General features: G+C 40.2%; 1 long non-coding RNA gene across 2 annotated transcripts in view; it reads left to right on the top strand.

Annotated features, from left to right (window-relative positions):
- LOC142020337 (uncharacterized) overlaps positions 1–17815 on the top strand; it is a 47494-nt gene that overhangs the window by 1385 nt on the left and 28294 nt on the right. For both annotated transcript variants that reach the window (XR_012647369.1, XR_012647370.1), the window contains exons 2-3: positions 56–162; positions 1393–1497. This is a non-coding gene — a long non-coding RNA (uncharacterized LOC142020337). The remainder of the gene's footprint in view (positions 1–55; positions 163–1392; positions 1498–17815) is intronic.

Raw genomic sequence — 17815 nt, 5'->3', positions numbered from 1 at the left:
TTCTGTATTCTGCTAATCTGCCATCCAGAAGATGACAATCTGCTACATTCTCTAGTTACAGATTTTAAGATGTTATCTCACACTGGTAGCGGTCTGTGGTTCATTCCTCACTTGTCCTCAAGATGGCAGCCATAAAACTGAGGATCTATACTTTGACATCATGTGAGTGCATGATAGCTCAGCATTCTAGGACAAATATGTGGAGGAGGGGAGGAGGGTGATACGGCACCTGGAAAGATAAGTATAAAAGCTGTGAGCATGAAGTTACTTTGCTTTTTCTCAAGGTGGTTTGATCAGCTGCATTCTCACTGATAAGCGTAAGCTGCTGTTTATGACCACTGTAATCTTACAGGGAGAGGACACAGGTTGGATGGTGAGGAACATCAGCCTTTTTCAAGGGGAAGAGGGGGGAATCAGGAGGTAGACAAGGATAGCCAAAGTTAAGCCTCTGGCCACAGTGTGTTCCTCTGGTGGTGAATGGGTGTGATAGTCATTTGCACTAAGTCACCTTGAACAAAGGGGTTTGGAAGCTTCCCATGGGGAGGGCCTTGTGGCTGGGGAAACCCCTTCTGGCCTGATCAGGAGTCCATAAAGGGCAACCCTTCTCAGTGAAAGGAGGGAAGCCTATCGTTCTACAGTGACACTCTGTGCAAACTACATTGGATGTCATGAGGTCTGCCCATGTATAACTGATTGGAACTGGGTAGCAGTTTTCTCAAGGATGGAATGAAATCTAACTTGTCTTAAGTTAGGTACATTAGATATATAAGACAAGGTGGAGCCAAAAAAAGGAAACACTAAAGTCTGACACCACAGTTAGCAGCTGAAACACATCCAAAGCAAACAGGCCATTTTTACAATAACTCCTCAGAGTGTAACTGCACAGCCTCCATTAACCTTAGCTGAGCTACTTCTTGCCTGGCTACAATTATGATGTGTTTAAAACCTCTACGCAGTCAGCTAGCTGGGGCATGTTTCAGATAGCCAGTAATTCGTTGCTACTTCAAGCGAGCATGTAAAAGTTGGATGAACATTCAAAATGTGGATGCTTAACCCAATGTCTTTGTATAAAACAAGACTGAAAACCCCATGAAAACCAAGAAAAAATGAAGATATCTGCTCAGGTCAGACGTGTAGAAAAGATTTATAGAGTCCATGGTGAGAAGGATCATTGTGATCATCTAGTCTGATCCACTGAACTTTCTCAAAACAATTCATAGAGAAATAAAAACATCAGTTTCCAAATTATCTGTTGTGGAGAATCTACCACGACACTTTGCTTACAACTACAGAGGAAGTCAGAATATTTTTCCCGACAAAGAGTATTCTCTGTGGCAGAATCATTTCAATAGTTAATTACTCTCACTGTTAAAAATTGTGCTTTGTTTTCAGTGTGAGTGTTTCTGCCTTCAGTTTCCAGTCACTGGATCATATACTCCATCTCTCTTGTTCTCTGCTGCTACACTGAAGAACCCATTATTAAATATTTTTCCCCAGGTAGGTACTTATAATCTGTAATCAAGTCACCCCCTGTAGTCAAGTTAATTAGACTGAGGTTCTTTCCTCTATGACTATAAGGCCTATTTTCTGATCCTTCAATGAGCCTTGTGGCTCTTCTCTAAATGCCTCCAGGTTATCATCATCCTTCTTCAACTGTGGACACCAGAAGGGGAAACAATATTCTAGGAGTCATCATATGAATGCCAAATAGAGTTCAAATACCCTCTCTACTCCTGCTTGAGTTTCCCCTATGTAAGCATTCAACCTTTGCATTAGCCTTTTTAGCCACAGCGTTGCACTAAGAACTCATGTTCAGCAGATTAGCCCCCATGACTGCCAAATCTTTTATTCAGTAACTGCTTCCAAGCACAAAGTCATCCAGCCAGGAGGACCAACAGCCTTTGTGGCCCTGGTTCTGTGGTCCCAGAAGGGACAGGGCCTTGGGCAAAAGGAGCAGTCCCCCGGGGCAGCCAGCTTTCCATATAGCATGGAGTACACCATGGCCTGTCTCCAGCCCTCACAGCAACCATACTGCATGGCATGGCACGCAAGCAGAAATGTAAAGCTCCTGGAACACCAGTCACTCTCACAGTGGCAGTGGTGGTGGTGGTGGTGGCCAAGAGCCCCAGTGTGCCTGGAGCAAATGACTCTTTTACCCGCTTCTGTCACTGGATCTGTCCCCACCCTAGGTATGGTGTTTATACTTTGTTCCTAGTTTTTTTACCTGTATTGAAACATATATGTCTATCATCAACCAGCAAACATGTGCATGGGCCTCAAACTTCAAAAGTCACTGGAGACTTCATGTGCTTAAATTTAAGGGTGCACAGTTTGGGAAGGGGTGGTGGCTACTTCATGCTTTCTGAAAATCAGGTCCATTTGCTTTGTCTCAGGGTGGGTACCTCCCCCGCCAAAATAATTGAGGTACCCAGAATTCTTATTGTATTTCTGAAAATGCAATGTAGTTGGCACTCCAGCTTACCTAGCCAAAAGAATGTGCTCAACTGAATTACTGTTGCAAAGTTGTCAATCGCACAGCATATTCATAATTAAAATACGGAAAGACTATCTTGACCAACATTGTTCTCACAAAGAGACATCCTATTTTATCTGTGAAGTAGGACAAATCTTCCTGTTGAAATGTAATTGAATTCAATCAGCCTAATCCTTAATTTACTCTTACTGTATGGCTTGATGTTTGGTGTTAAGCCATCTGTTTTTTGAGGGTAAGGGGAGACTGAAAACGCAAGTGCATTGTATTTTCTTTGTTTCATTAAACTAAAGGTGCCTCCAATCAATCTGTGTGTTGCATCATACAAAAGCTGAGAAACAGAAAATGCAATAAGGAAATGAAAAATAGGGTTAATTAAGCCAACTTTATCTCTGGTTGTTGTCCAAGCAGCATTATTCTTTTGTCATTTCCTCCCCTCTTGGGTATGCAGCCGGTCTGCAGCGATCACAGACGTTGAGAGATCTGCAGAGGAGCATTAGTTTCTGGGTCACTGGCACCCATTTTTATTTCAGTAGCCATGCCAGTTGGTTACAAACAATTACAAAGTAAAAAAAAATAAATAAAAATCAGAATTACTGATCTAGCCTTTCTGTTGTTGCTTGGTTATAGGCGGCATCAGACTGCGAACGCCACAGAATTCTGTGACCTAATCAGCTTGTAAACCTGAAAGCTGTCTACATGGACATTTTTTTTTGTAGCAAGTATGAATCTACCCCACACTAGCCTGCTATGGACCAACTGTGTAGATCCTGCTGACATTCATTAACAATTTTTAATGTATTTTAATTAGTCCCATTTCAAATTGGACTCAAAAACACAGCAATGAATGGAGAATGAGCATCAGCAGCATCCACACAGAAGCTCCCAGGAAGCTAATGTTAGGTTGATTCATACCCCTCTTATAGCAAACTAACTGTTCATGTAGAGAAGCCCTTGGTGCAGATGAAAAGACTAAAAAATAAAGACAAATTTGGAAGATACCTAGAAGTAAAGCAAAGGAAGAAAAAAATTGATTTTAGCAATACCCTTCAGCACATACCCTGTGTCTACACATGCCCCTTCCTTTCGAAAGCGGCGTGTTAATGAGCGGGTTCAAAAGATGCTAATGAATATGCAGTGCCTCATTAGCGTAATGATGGCTGCAGCGACTCAAAAGTGAGGCTTTTCAAATCGTGCACCGCCCCAGGAGATGGAACTTTCCGAAAGGACCCCCCACCCAGTTTTCGAAAGCCCGTCTTCCAATCTGGTGAGCAGAAGGAGGGGGCATGTGTAGATCCAGCCATAGTGTGTGTGACTATTTTGCACAGTCCATTTTAATCCGATATGATAATCATTTAACAGGGTCTAGGATATCTTTTAGACACCATTAAATTGTAGGTTGCACCACACTCGTGTAAAATCTATGTTTAGGCCGTTTCAGCAGATACTTAAGCACCTCTCTTACTTTAACCACATGAAAAATTGCACTAAAGTGAAGAGGGTTGCTTAAATACTTGGAGTTAAGAACTTGCTTAAGGGCCTAAACCCTGTTGATGAATCAATAAACTGAACAGAAAATCAAAATTTAAGAAAGCTGTTGCTTGTAGTTGTTTTCAGAGATTTCTTTATAGTGGTGATTTCTTTATTCTTTCTGCTGCTGATTCATTGTTGACTCATTTGTAGTAGTTCATTAAGATATTAATACATTTCGGTTTATGATTTTAACTGGCAATTAAAAAGATAGAATGCAATACTGTGGATTATATTTTATTCAAACAAAATTACTATGCTGTTAAATCCAGAATAATGTCCATATTTAAAATATTTAAAGTGTTATTAAATCTTAATTATTTGAGGCTGAAGTTTATTATTTTACATTTACCAGTAAATTAAGTTGTTTCAACTGTTGCCTAATAAATGTAAGATATGAAATGTACTTACTCGGAGCTCCGTTCACTTCTCTATCAGGCAGTTTAGCACTGACCAATTTAATTAGTTTATGTAACTGTAAAAATCTGTTTCAAAGGAATTTATACCATTTTTCTCTTCCATCAGTTGACAAAATTGTGGTACAAATAGTGATGGTATTTCCTTCCTCAGAGCTCATCTTAGCTGTGTCTACACGTGCATGCTACTTCGAAGTAGCGGCACTAACTTCGAAATAGCGCCTGTCGTGGCTACACGCGTCGGGCGCTATTTTGAAATTAACTTCGACGTTAGGCGGCGAGACGTCGAAGTCGTTAACCTCATGAGGGGATCGGAATAGCGCCCTACTTCGACATTCAACGTCGAAGTAGGGACCGTGTAGACGATCCGCGTCCCACAACGTCGAAATTGTGGGGTCCTCCATGGCAGCCATCAGCTGGGGGGTTAAGAGACGCTGTCTCTCCAGCCCGTGCGGGGCTCTATGGTCACCGTGTGCAGCAGCCCTTAGCCCAGGGCTTCTGGCTGCTGCTGCTGCAGTGGGGGATTCATGCTGCATGCACAGGGTCTGCAACTCGTTGTCGGCTCTGTGGATCTTGTGGTGTTTAGTGCAAGTGTGTCTGGGAGGGGCCCTTTAAGGGAGCAGCTGGCTGTTGAGTCCGCCGTGTGACCCTGTCTGCAGCTGTGCCTGGCACCCTTATTTCGATGTGTGCTACTGTGGCGTGTAGACGTTCCCTCGCTGCGCTTATTTCGATGTGGTGCTGCGCAACATCGATGTTGAACATCGACGTTGCCAGCCCTGGAGGACGTGTAGACATTATTCATCGAAATAGCCTATTTCGATGTCGCCACATCGAAATAGGCTACTTCGATGTAGGCTTCACGTGTAGACGTAGCCCTTATGTGACAAAAGTGATATTTAATCTGGTTCCTTATTTTGGGAAATAAATCCTTTGTGGAAGAAAATTTGTGACTTTCTCCATAATTTTAAACAGAGAGTATTTTCTGTGATACAGTATAAAGTAGAGAAATGGGTCTTCAAGACTATATTTCCTCTCTGTGCATAGCTACACTGCAGCTTCTGGGATTTTCATTTGAGATTGCTGGCTAATTTTATTATTTAAATTGATTTTTTATTTATATGTAGAGCTGGATGATTTTTTTGTTTGCTTTTCATTTTTTGCTTTGTTTTGCTTTTCCTTTTTGTGAAGAGTTCAGTTCAAAGTGCAGTTTCAGTTGACTTAAACCTAATCACAAATTTGTCAAGTTTGACAGTTTCAACTAAGCTGAACACAATCAAAATGCCCCAGAAATGTCTAAACAAATGTTCTATTTTGACCTGATTGTAAAATCACTGATTTTTTTAAAGTGTTTCCCCCCAAAATATTTTCTGAACTGCTAGTAAACTGAAAAAAAACCATTATTCATTTAGCTCTGCTTATTTTTCTTTGATGCAGTCAAGTCTGAGGGACAAGGAATTATCCCTTTTGACTTTTATATTCCTTGATTTCCTTCTCTAGACATTGATGGAATTTAAAGGAGTACATTGTACTGTTGGACATTTATCATTGCATAGCACGTTCTTTTTCCTAAATAAAGTATGTTTTTGACAACCCAAATGAAACATTTCTAATCTTCTCCAGTAGTGTACAGTAGGTGATTGCATTGTTCCACAAATCAAAATTCAATGAAGAAAGTGTTATCTAAATAGTCTTTTTATAAGTTATTGGCCCATGTAATGATATTGACTGTTTCTTAATGTTCCAAAATCCATATGAGGCAATAAGAATATGAAATATCTTTAATGGACATATTTCACGGGATAACACGAACAAAAAGGACTCTGTTTGAAATTATGCAGTGAGTCAGGTTTCTATCCTGTCAGAGGGCTGAGTGCTAGAACTGGTTTGACATTTTTTATAAGAAACCTTTTTTCCCCTCAGAAAAGGCCAAATTGTCTAAGTCAAAACTTTTTATGGGAAAGGCTTCATTCTGACAAACTTTTCGATCTTGAAAATGTTCATAAGAAAAGAGAGCTATTTTCCTCCCAGTACTGCTGTTGCGTGGTTACTGCACGTTGTGTTTCTTGCCTGCTTTCTAAAATGTCACTCAAACAGTCATGTTTTCTATATTATGCTTTGTACTTCCTGGATAAAACTGGTAGGACGAGAGACAATGGGAGGACAGAGGGAGGACAAAGTGCCCTCTGAAAGTAATGTGAGGTAGGGAGAACATAGTGGCCCTGGCCTGGCATGGAGAGAAGGGAACAAGTGACTTGGTCATTAGATTGTGGCCTCTCACGTGCTGTTGGGCAATACCAATTGTATATGGGTTTCCCTCAGGGGCATAACAGCAGTGGAAAGAGATGTAGAGGTTGAAGACACTTAGGATGAAGAACAGTTCAAGCTCCCCCTGGGAAATCTAGAATTCAGAGTGCGTGTTCCTAGGTACATACAGGGTGTTACTGGTGGGGGAGAAGGCAGCTAAGTCAGGCATGTGGAAACCCTGGACATGCTGAAAGAGAGCTCTCAGCAGCTTAGCCAGCAGCTCACTGGACACCAGTGTGAGCCCATTGACTGTTCTGCCCTGGGGCCTGGAATTGCTCTGAGCCAGCCTGGAGTTACTCAGCTGGCTAAAAAGGCAGGAAGTGGGAGATTATGATCCCAAACAATGTTTAACCTGAATATGTCTGAACACCAGAGTATCCAAAAGCACAGAATTGAGTCAGTGCATCTCTGCTACCTGTATTACAATGACTCCCTGCCAACAGTGATAAAAAAAAGCAAAGGGGGGGCAGGAGGGAAAGACGTTGGGAAGAGTATAATAGGTTCCCAAGGAACAACATGAAATATGTATGCTGAGATGAGGATTAAAAATTAAAGGGTAAAAGATGTGCCCATCCAAGTACAAAGTGAACCAAAGGACCTATTAAAGATGTGAAACATTCCAGGAAAGCCCCAGTGTTCCACAAAGTGGAAAACAACAGACAAAAATAAAAACTAGGAAGTGGAATTAGCAAGGAAAGGGGCCATTGTCTTGGAGACAATTCTATGGCCTAGTCCTGATTACACTCAATCTTCATGCACAATATTTAGGGACTGGCCTATCATCTTTCAAATGAAGGAGAATCTATCCATTCATATCTGTGAGCACTGGGCCAATTCCTTAACCAAAGTTAACATCAAAATAGAGTGTTCATTTAAAAGCTTTTGGAAAATACTTCAGATTGCTGAAATGGTTCAAGGTTACAGACCAAAGACCTAATTCAGCAAATTACTTGAGCGCTTGCCTAACTTTAAGTCCCAGTGATTTCAGTGAGATGACTCATAAAAAGAGCTTGTGTATTGGCTTTCTTTAAATTCAGCTTAATCTATAACTCTTTCTTTAATAGGTCATTGACTCAGACGTGCAGGATACTTTGGTTGACTCCTAATTATTGTTCCATTCATTATAAATTGCTCTGCATTGACTAGCTGATGAGATGGCCTTTCCTTCCTGTCGCCATTAGCTTGGGAAATCACTCTTTTGTTTAGCATTATTTGCTTTGTGTTTCTTTGAAAAGATAATGTATTTTATTTCTTTTCACATGTATTTTGTTTGATTTTCTTTTTCTCTACGTAAGAAATTTGTCTGTACATATAGAATCTTTTCAGGGGGCATGAAACATTTTCATCATTATTCTTGTAGAGATATTTCACTTTTACAAATGAGATGCATTTATTTATATAATTTGCATTTTCTTATCTCAGTTTAACATTGATCTGTCTCTAGTCATTGGCTGCATTTCCTTGCTACTTATGATCATGTAATCGAGGTTCTATGGTTCCTTCCAGTTCTGTGAGATGAATGTTTCCTTTCAAAATGTCCATTTTAGAGGTTCATGTTCTGTTTTTAAATTATAAAACACAAAATCCAAGACTTTTGTGGGTTTTTTTATTTTAATCATGTCTTAAAAATTAATTGTTCAAGATACAGTAGCCAGTATCTAATCCAAACTAATTATTCTTGTTAGTTTGAAAAAGAATGAAGGAGGTATTGTGGGAGGGTCAGGCCAGTGGGCACCTTCAGGGTGATGGGAGAAAGGCAGCCCAAAAAGGGAGAAAGGCAATCCAAAAGACACCTGCTACACAGAAGCAAAAGGCAGCAGGGCAGTTAGAGCTAGCTGGGACGGAGCTGCCTCAGGCAGACTGGGGATAGCTGACTCCGCTGCTGGCTTGATGAAGGCCTTTATAAACATCCACAGCTGGAAGGTGGGGGAGAAGGTAGGAGGATGGGAGAAGAGGTGTAGGAGAGACAGAGGCAGGGAGCAAAAGTTTGAGAGTGAGACATACCAGCTTCACCACAGGAAGAGCTGGGGAAGGAGTCTCAGGAGGTGTGGTTGGGCTCTCTACCACAGAGACCCATTTCAAGCCCCAGCCCCTGATGGGGAAAGGGGGAAGAGACTGACCCAAGCAATGGCCTGGGTAAGAGGAGACTTGCTGTAGTATTTAAATTAGAACATAAAAAGGCTACTGTTATACCAATAGTCATTCATTATAATACAGGTTGAAGCTGTCTGATCTGGAATTCTCTGATCCAGCAACATCTGTAATCCAGCATGATTTTAGTTAGATGGATGACCATATATCAAGGGTGTGGCCACATTTACCACAGTCCAATAACGTCTGTTTACCGTCACCCATCCTAGCTCTCAGGCTCTGTCTTCACTACAGTGATCTGTCGACAGAAGTTACTGTTGGAAGATATCTACTGGCAAAACTTCTGTCCACACAGATCATGTCCATGCAAAAATGTGGATCAAAAAGTAATATGCTCTGTTGACAGAGAGTGTCCAGACTGCCTGTTCACTCTCACAACAGAAGGGCCAACTGGAAGCCCGTGAACAGGGCTGGTGAGGGAACTGGAAGCCCTGTCTGTTGATGAAAGGGCCCTGGATCGTCTACACAGCTTTCTTTTTAACAGAAAACTGTCAACAAAGGTGTCAGGCTTCAACACAGAGAGGCACAATGCTGCCATCAGATATGCTGGGTTTTATCAACAGTCTGCTGACAGTCTGTTGCATTTTGTGTGCAGACAGTCTGTGGGTCTTTCTGGCAAAAGTCTCTTGTGAAGATGTAGCCTTTGTTTTCTGTGATGTTATTAACTGCAATTTACCCCTAGGTGTCTTCTAAGAGACCATTCAGCAGTGGAAGTGTTGGTAAAGCCATTAGAAAATATTGACCTCCTATTGTCCACCAAATTGTCTTTTCTGGTACCATCTGAAATGTGCCGGATTACAGAAGTTCAACAGAAAAGAGAGGCTACATCTACACAAGAGACTTATATATATAGTAGGCGTGTTCATTTATATGTAACAGCATCTTGAGACCTTTAGCAATTATGGATTACAAACACTGTACAATACCTGGTAAATAATAGTACCTACTGGCTATCTAATGCATCAGCAAACTTTGTTGTATATAAGACATGACTATAAAGGTGGGTGAAAAAAATAAGCAGGTAGAAACAGAATGGGAATATAGTATATGGAGGAAGTATACTGTAACAAATTTAAGAGAATGTTTCAGCCCCGATTAGCTCTGCATACTGTCCCTACCCAATCAGTAATATAAGGCATTAATCAGTGAGAGTGTTACATGCCTCTTTCTGCCCCTGATGCATGTAGGTTATGTGTGACAGTTTCAACTCCCCAGATGGGGTCTTTATCAAGAGCTGTAAGAATATGTGCTTTCTGCTTTGGAGGTCTCTGGTGCAATTCCCTTGCATGTTGACCAAAATGGTACCATCATAATTGCGGCTTGCCATCTGTCATCCTTATCATCCAAAGGCATAAGGAGTTTTAGGGCACTATTTTTGTATTCATCCCAGATATTCACTATTTTGTCATAAATGGATACTGTAAAAGCCTTTTAAATATATTTGAATAATTTGTTGATAGAGCACAAGAGGTAGTAATTAAATATTTGTATGAGTGCAATCTGTATTGACGCTCTCCAAAAATAACAATATTTTTATTTTAATTCATGTAAATAGAAGTGGGGTTTTTATTAGTAATGTTAGCCAGCTTCACTGCATAGAAGTTGTCAGTATTTTCTGAATCCTAGCATATATAATTAATTAATGTAGTATAAAATATGTCATTTTAAAAAGATTTTAAAGGCCTAACTCTAATCAGCTAATGCAGTAAAGTAAACCTACTCTTGTAGGGGGGCAAAAAGTTAATTTCCTGTCCCAACATACAATTGTGCTATTTCGTTGCACAATCTTTTGCCTTTATGAAAGTAGCAGAAACAAATGGGTTAACCATAAAAAATTGCAAAATGCAACTGTTGTCACAGATACGGCTGGGCACCTGTTCTGTCCATGCACCAAACTGGAGTGAGGGGGCTGCAAGCCACTAGATCCCTGGATGTTTTAAGATTCCCTGGGTCTCACTGGGCTGCAGCATGGTTTCCTCCATTGGCCTGTCTGGAATATTTTCTAAATGTTGGCTTTCAGGTCTGCTAAGTGGAACTCGTGAGCACATCTGCCTTAGATCTCTTGGGTCAATGCTAACCCCCAAAACACCTGCATAGGCTAAACACACCCAGTCCCAGAATTGCAGGGAAGAGGTAAGCCTTCTGGCTTACAGCTTCTCTCTCCTCAAGAGCTACCTGGTTATTGTAAAGGATGTGACACTGACACCTTGCTTACTGTTTAACACAGTTGCTCTTGTATTCTTAAAAAGCAAAACACAACATCGAACAAAACAACAAACCCTACCTCATTTTCCTAACCATTCCACAGCATTCTCTGGGCTGAGGTAGGGCCAATCTGGAGCTATCCACATATTCTGTGTTCTAAAGCAGGTTTTTCTGTGGTTATACTGGGCATGTCTACAAATCAAAGTTATTTCGAAATATCAGCCGCTATTTCAAAATAACTATGCAAGCATCTACACATCATAACAACTATTTTGAAATAATTTCAAAATAGTGGATGCCTTATTCTGAATTTGGTAAACCTCATAGCATAAGGAATAGCATCTATTCTGAGCTAGATATTTGAAAGTAAAGCTGCTGTGTAGACAAAGTATTTTGGATTAGAGCCCCTATAAGCAGTGCTGAGCAGGGGCTCTAATCCGAAATAGGCTCTATTGTGTGTGGACACCCTATTTGGGAATACGTTTTTCTTATTTTGGGGCTTCCCTGTAGTGTGGATGTGTTATCCCAGAATAGATTATTTTGGGATAATAATTCTGGAATATACTATTCCAGAATAACTCTGTAGTGTAGACATGCCCAATGTGACCTTCCATCCTCATCTGTGAATAACTCCATCGGTATCTTTCTCCCTTTCTTTCTCCTCAGAATCTTCATTTAACTTTCTGACTGGTCTCCTGAATTCTTTCATTCTCTGTTTGAGTAACTTTCCACTCTTTTCACCTCTCCGTTCAGACAGCGAAGCATCTTTTTCCCTGTTGTGCAAATACACTTAGCACATGTACAGTCCATTCAAAGCATTGCTGTTAATATTAAGCATTCTGCACTGAGACTACTCTGGGGAATGTGTGTGTTCGGCCTGGTAAAATAGGCCAGATACAAATCAGAGGAGATAAAGCAGTTTTCATAAGAGCGACTCCATAATATTATCTATCATTCATGGGCTGTGCTAACAAATCCCCAATATCTTCACCTCTATTAAAATTAAATACACTATAATAAGTAATACTGAATCATGGCCAGGTGAATATTTCTGAAATAGCTTCTGCATATTGTACTACATTTATATATTTACAATATGTACTAATACAAGCTTTGCAGCTGATAAAATGCACCCCATAGAGATGCATTAAAGTTAATTAGGCTCTATATAGACCCCAGAGTCTGATCATGTGGTAGGAAATGCAGGATCAAAGCTATTGTGTGTCCTGGGGAATGTGAACTCTTATCTTCAATATCACCTGCTGTTATTCAGGGGTTGGTCTTTCTTCACAATGATTAAGAAAGTAACAAAAACAGCAGAAATGTAGCACTTCAAAGACTAACAAAATTTTTATTCAGTGATGAGCTTTTGTGAGATAGACTCACTTCATCAGATCAATCTCATTTTCAATACAGATGACATTTATAAATACAGAGGACCAAAAAATATTGAAGTAAAAACTGACAAATCAAATACATAGAACTAAAGGAGTGGGATGAGGGGCTGGGGCAGGGGGATATTAATTGGCCTGCCTGAGATAATTACAAGCATCAAAGGAAAGGAAGCAGTCTTTTTACGCATGACGTAGTTGAAGTCTCTATTCATACCACGTGTTAATGTGTCAAATTTTAATATGAATTCCAATTCACAAATTTCTCCCTCTAATCTATTTTTAAATTCTTTTTGCTCTAGGACACAAATTCTCAGGTCTTTAACAGAATTTGATCCTCTGTACTTATAAATGTCAGTCTGTATTGGAAATTAGATTGATCTAATGAATTGGGTCTTTCCCACAAAAGCTTATCACTGAAAAAATCATTTTGTTAGTCTTTATAAAGTGCTACATTTCTGCTGTTTTGTTTTGTTGGAGTACAGACTAACACAGCTACCTCTCTGTTACTAAGACAATAAAGAGATTTTGGTGGTGTTAGTGGATCCATTTCCCATGTCCACTGACTTCTTGGGTTCCATCTCCCTTGAAAGAAAAATATTCCAGTTCTGACTGACAATAACTCTGAAATAATAACAAAATTCCAGCTAATGTGAAAAGAAAATATTTCTCTAGTGCCTGCTTTAATCAGTTGGACACTGTGACAGGATGCATTCAACTGTCATGGGCACCTCTTGTTGATTGAGTTGCCCCCAGCTGGTTGTTGCCACATCCGAGGGGTCATCAGTGTTTCATCCCACTGGCTAAGCCACTCATCCTCTAAAATAATGAACCCCTTCCAAGATAAAAGTCCCAAGAGGGCCTGTCCTTGGGCTCTTGTTAATTCTTTAGCCCTCTCTTTGGGCTCACTCCTCACCCACTTCTGGACTATATTTAAGTCTGTGTCTGCCCTGGTGTAGAACAGTGTCCCCAGGGCATTTTCCCTGGGGACTCTTTGTCTTTATCTGTTCTTTTTACCACAAGTCCCCAGCCAGGTCATTCCTTGAAGGTGAGTCCCAATCCACGGGAACATCCTAGCTCTCTGCAGGATTTTCAGTCCCATCCCTGAGCCCCTTAAAATCCAGCCATGTGCTTGGGCTTGTAAACAAAAGTTTTCTCCTTCTTTGACTACTTGCCAGTGGCCAGTAGGGAGACTTGAGCCCACCCACTCTTACTGGTACCAACTCAAGGATCTTGCTAATAGGTTTTCTTTAATAGTCACTGGGGCTATTTCCTAGGCCACTTCCCACATGACCCTCTTTCTCTTCACTTTTACCTGAAGTCTCAAGTTCTCAGCTGTTCTCTGAATGCCAGTGCCACCAGAACTCTTCTTCTGGTTCTTCCTTCAGTCCCAGCCAGTAACTGAAGCCAGGTCTACATTAGACCAGAAAGTTGATCCTAGATATACAATTCCAGCTACCACAATTGCATCACTGGAACTGATGTATCTAATATTGACTTACCATGCCATCCTCACATAGGGTGGTCGATGGGAGAAACTTTGACTTCCCTTATTCCTCATGATAATGAGGAGTACCAGGGTTGATTGTCGAGCCTGATTGTTTGACTTTATGCATCGCCACTGGGCAAGCAAAATCAAAGCCCAGAAGATCAACCCTGAGTCCTCTATCTCCCTATAAGTATAGACATATGCTGACATATGAAGATCTTGCTGTTCTTTTAAACTGAATTTTCTAATTCCTGATTGGCTTCTTCTCTGAAGCCTTTTCAGGCAGCGCTATTAGGCCCACTTTCATTGCACGTTTTCTGGGATGGAGTGTCCAGGTATCTCAAGCCTCCAACGGGAGGTCCTCAGAAGGCGTGGTACACCCTTTCACAGATATGAAGATTCCTTACCACCATGCCCAGGGCAAGAGATCACTGGTACTTCTCTTGCCATCAAATTTGTTGATTTCTCTGAGTGCAGAATAAGGATTTAATTTATTTTAGCAAATGTGTTCAGCTAAGGGGCACCATGCAACATAGAATGAAGTCAACGGAAAGATTCCTGGGGCCAACAGTCTCATCTCCGAGACCCTATTTAAAAGAAAATAACACACTCAGGCATATGCTGAAATGCTTTGATGAATCAAGGCCAAAAAAGACAACGATCACCTGAACTTATGACTCAGATTTCCTCCCCCCATACTTAAAAATATTTCATCTTTTGATGTAGATTGGTGATAACATTGCACTTTTAATTTTCCATGTTACTTCTGCCCATTTGAGTGTTATATGTATAGTTTTTCTCTTACTAGATACCTTTAAGGTTTAGGGAATCATTTTTCAAAGGGTCTTGTGCATGTGACACCCCTTGAAAGCAACAGGGCTCTTGTTGCCTTCTTTGAATCCTAATTTAAGCAAATTCATTTATAGCCTTCTAGTCTGCTTTAATTTCACTCTTCATTCTAAGCCAATCTGAGTAACTGTTTTCAAATAAGAATTCCTGGACACAGCACAAAATGCTTTGCTAAACCTACTATGAAAAGGTTACATATTTACACTTTAACAGACCTGTAGAATCCTATCAGGAAATTATATATTTTTTTTCAATAAATTAAATCAAATGGTCTACATAGTGGGTGAATGCATCAGTGATTGTCATTCATAGGCCCAGATCCTACCAACACTCATGTGAATAGCTTCATTAAGCAAAATGGCAATACTCCTGTGCAAAATGAAGCTCATGCATAAATTGACCTTATGTATTATAAATCTTTTGCACACAGATTTTTATCTTGTCATAAGATTGATTAGTTCCAGTCACCACTACGTTCTGTGGAAATAATTGACATCAGGAGATAAATATATTCTCGTCACTTCTGTTTCTAGCATGCTAGCAGAACTGAGCCTGCAGAATTACACACAGAAAGCTACTGCAGTGGAAGATAATGTGTTGGGTCTGTAGCTTTCTTTTAAGAATCTTTTGAAGGACTAAACCTGTTATAGTAAAACTAAATTATACCTCATATTCAATTTGTAAAGGTCTCAATTACAGTGTATCTATGGGTCAAGTTAAGTTCAGTTTGAAAGAAATTGTAAAAATAATGATTAAAGGGATTTTAAAGAAGGGTTACAGATAAGCATGGCATAGTCATAGAATGACTCACCTAATTCATCCATCAAATTCAAAGAGAAAAGTGAAGTCTTCGGAAACTGAAGTTTGGTTTTCAGGCAAATATTAATGATCAGGAAAGAGAGGGATTGATAACATTATTCTGGTTAAGTCATTTTTCCATCACTGTCATAGCAGCCTCATTGTAATCAATAGGACAGCTCTCATGAGCGAGTCAAGATGGGTTTGGCCTGTGCTGTAATTAATACCATCCATCATGGAATCATATTGGATATAAAAAATAGTGGTTTACCATAGTGTGTATGCCTCAAACAAACAAACAAACAACAAAGCACAGTTTGGGCTAGGAAAACCTGTGTAAATGTTAATGGAGATCACTGAGATTCAGTGAAATCTATGAGGAACATTGTTATTGCTGTTCTTTTTACATGGAAGATGCTCAGATACTGTGATGGTAGGTTGTTGTATCAAATGCTTGGCTGGATGGATAGATAAGAGGTATTTAGGTTCCATAACAGGGCTGTCTAGCTCTAGAGGAAGGAATTCAAAAGGGAAAATATCAATAGTGAACAGATCAAACACTGATAGGAACAATATATTATGATCAGGTTTCATACATCTGATAAAAATTCTGTGACTTCACTCTTCCTGGAGAACTCATCTTCCCCTATTTCTCTGTTGTAAAGACTTTAATCTCTTCTTGATTGGTGTAACTGTACTAAACAGGGATACTAAGCATGGAAATAACAAAGTTAAAAAAAAATTGTAAATATTGGATGAATGGTTTCTACACAACTGTTATAGATTGGGGTACACAGACCTTTTTGTTATTGTTTGAGTGAAGCCTGAGGCAGGAAGGAAGGCAAATTATTACACATTATAAGATTCCAATGTATTCTGACACTAATCTATAATAAATATAGTTACTTTCCTTAGATCCTAGGCCCAGCTAATTTTTTTATTAAATTGATATAATCATTTATGTCTTTGTCTTTTAAAATATGAGGCCAAAATATGTGATAGCCTTTAAAACAAAGACAAGGATTGTCAATCATCCTATTTGTCTGCCTTCGTGATTAAGTTAATTTGGAGTTACATTAATCTGAAGATGCATTGTGGTGTAGAAAATCATGCTTTTGGTGGGAAATTCCAAAAGCATAGAATCATAAAATGACCTTTGATTTATCGTCCCAAATCTAGTTCTTCAATTTGTCAGATAGGGATACTTTCACTTGCTCAATTCATGGGGGAACTGTGAGGATTATTTAATAATTGTAGAATGTTTAGAATAAGTACAAATGAAAAGGAGAGACGATGGAAGGTGAAGTCAATAAGACATCGGGAAGCCTGGGTGGTGTAGGGAAAAGTTGTAAACAAGATGAGGAAGGAAACTAATATGAGACTGAGGTAGTGGAAAGGAGACACACCATGGGGGAGAATGAAGAAGGAACAGAGAGAAGAGGAGAATCAAGATAAAAAACCCTGTGAGAGTGAGATCTGACAGTGTAGATTGTGGGAAAGTGAAAGTTCGAATGGATGACATAGATGTGGAAGAGGCAGAGGGACAGGCAACTGGGGAGAGAGACATTTACAGGAAAGGTAAAATTATCCCTAGGAGAAACTGATGTATGAAGAACAGGCTGACTGGGAAGGAAAAAATGCTGAGTGAAAAAATAAAACCAAAGAAGACACAAACAAGAAAGCTTCCCATTTACATATTCACATTAGACATTCAGTAATACAGTACATTGTTCATATCCAGCAGCCATGGGACTGGGAGGTTGCCGGATATTCCAATATTCTGGATAATGGAAAGTTATATCTAGCAATGCCTAACACTAAAGAAAAACAAGATTGGACATAAAGAAACAAACCAAAATGTATGCAGAGTATGTTATTTACCCACAACAATAGTACAGTAAACTCTGCTTTATTTGGTATTCAAACAACTGGAATTATCAGTTAGTCGGCATTCCATCCTGCCCCACCCATCCCCTTCTTACTCTGGTTCCTCTGCTCTCCTGCCCAGAGCCCACCACCCAGAGCAGCTCCCAGAGCAGCCACAGCCCTCAGAGCAGCACAGTAGCTGCCCCCAGAGCACCTCCCCAGCCAGTGTCTGCCTCCAGCAGTGGCTCCCTGAGCAGCTGCATGGCAGCTGACCCTGGCAGCAGCTCACCACCCAGTGCCTGTGCCTGGCAGTGGCTACCCGAGA

Source organism: Carettochelys insculpta, chromosome 13, assembly GCF_033958435.1.
Source record: "Carettochelys insculpta isolate YL-2023 chromosome 13, ASM3395843v1, whole genome shotgun sequence".
Lineage (NCBI taxonomy): Eukaryota > Metazoa > Chordata > Testudines > Carettochelyidae > Carettochelys > Carettochelys insculpta.
This window is presented reverse-complemented; position numbering and strand designations above follow the sequence as displayed.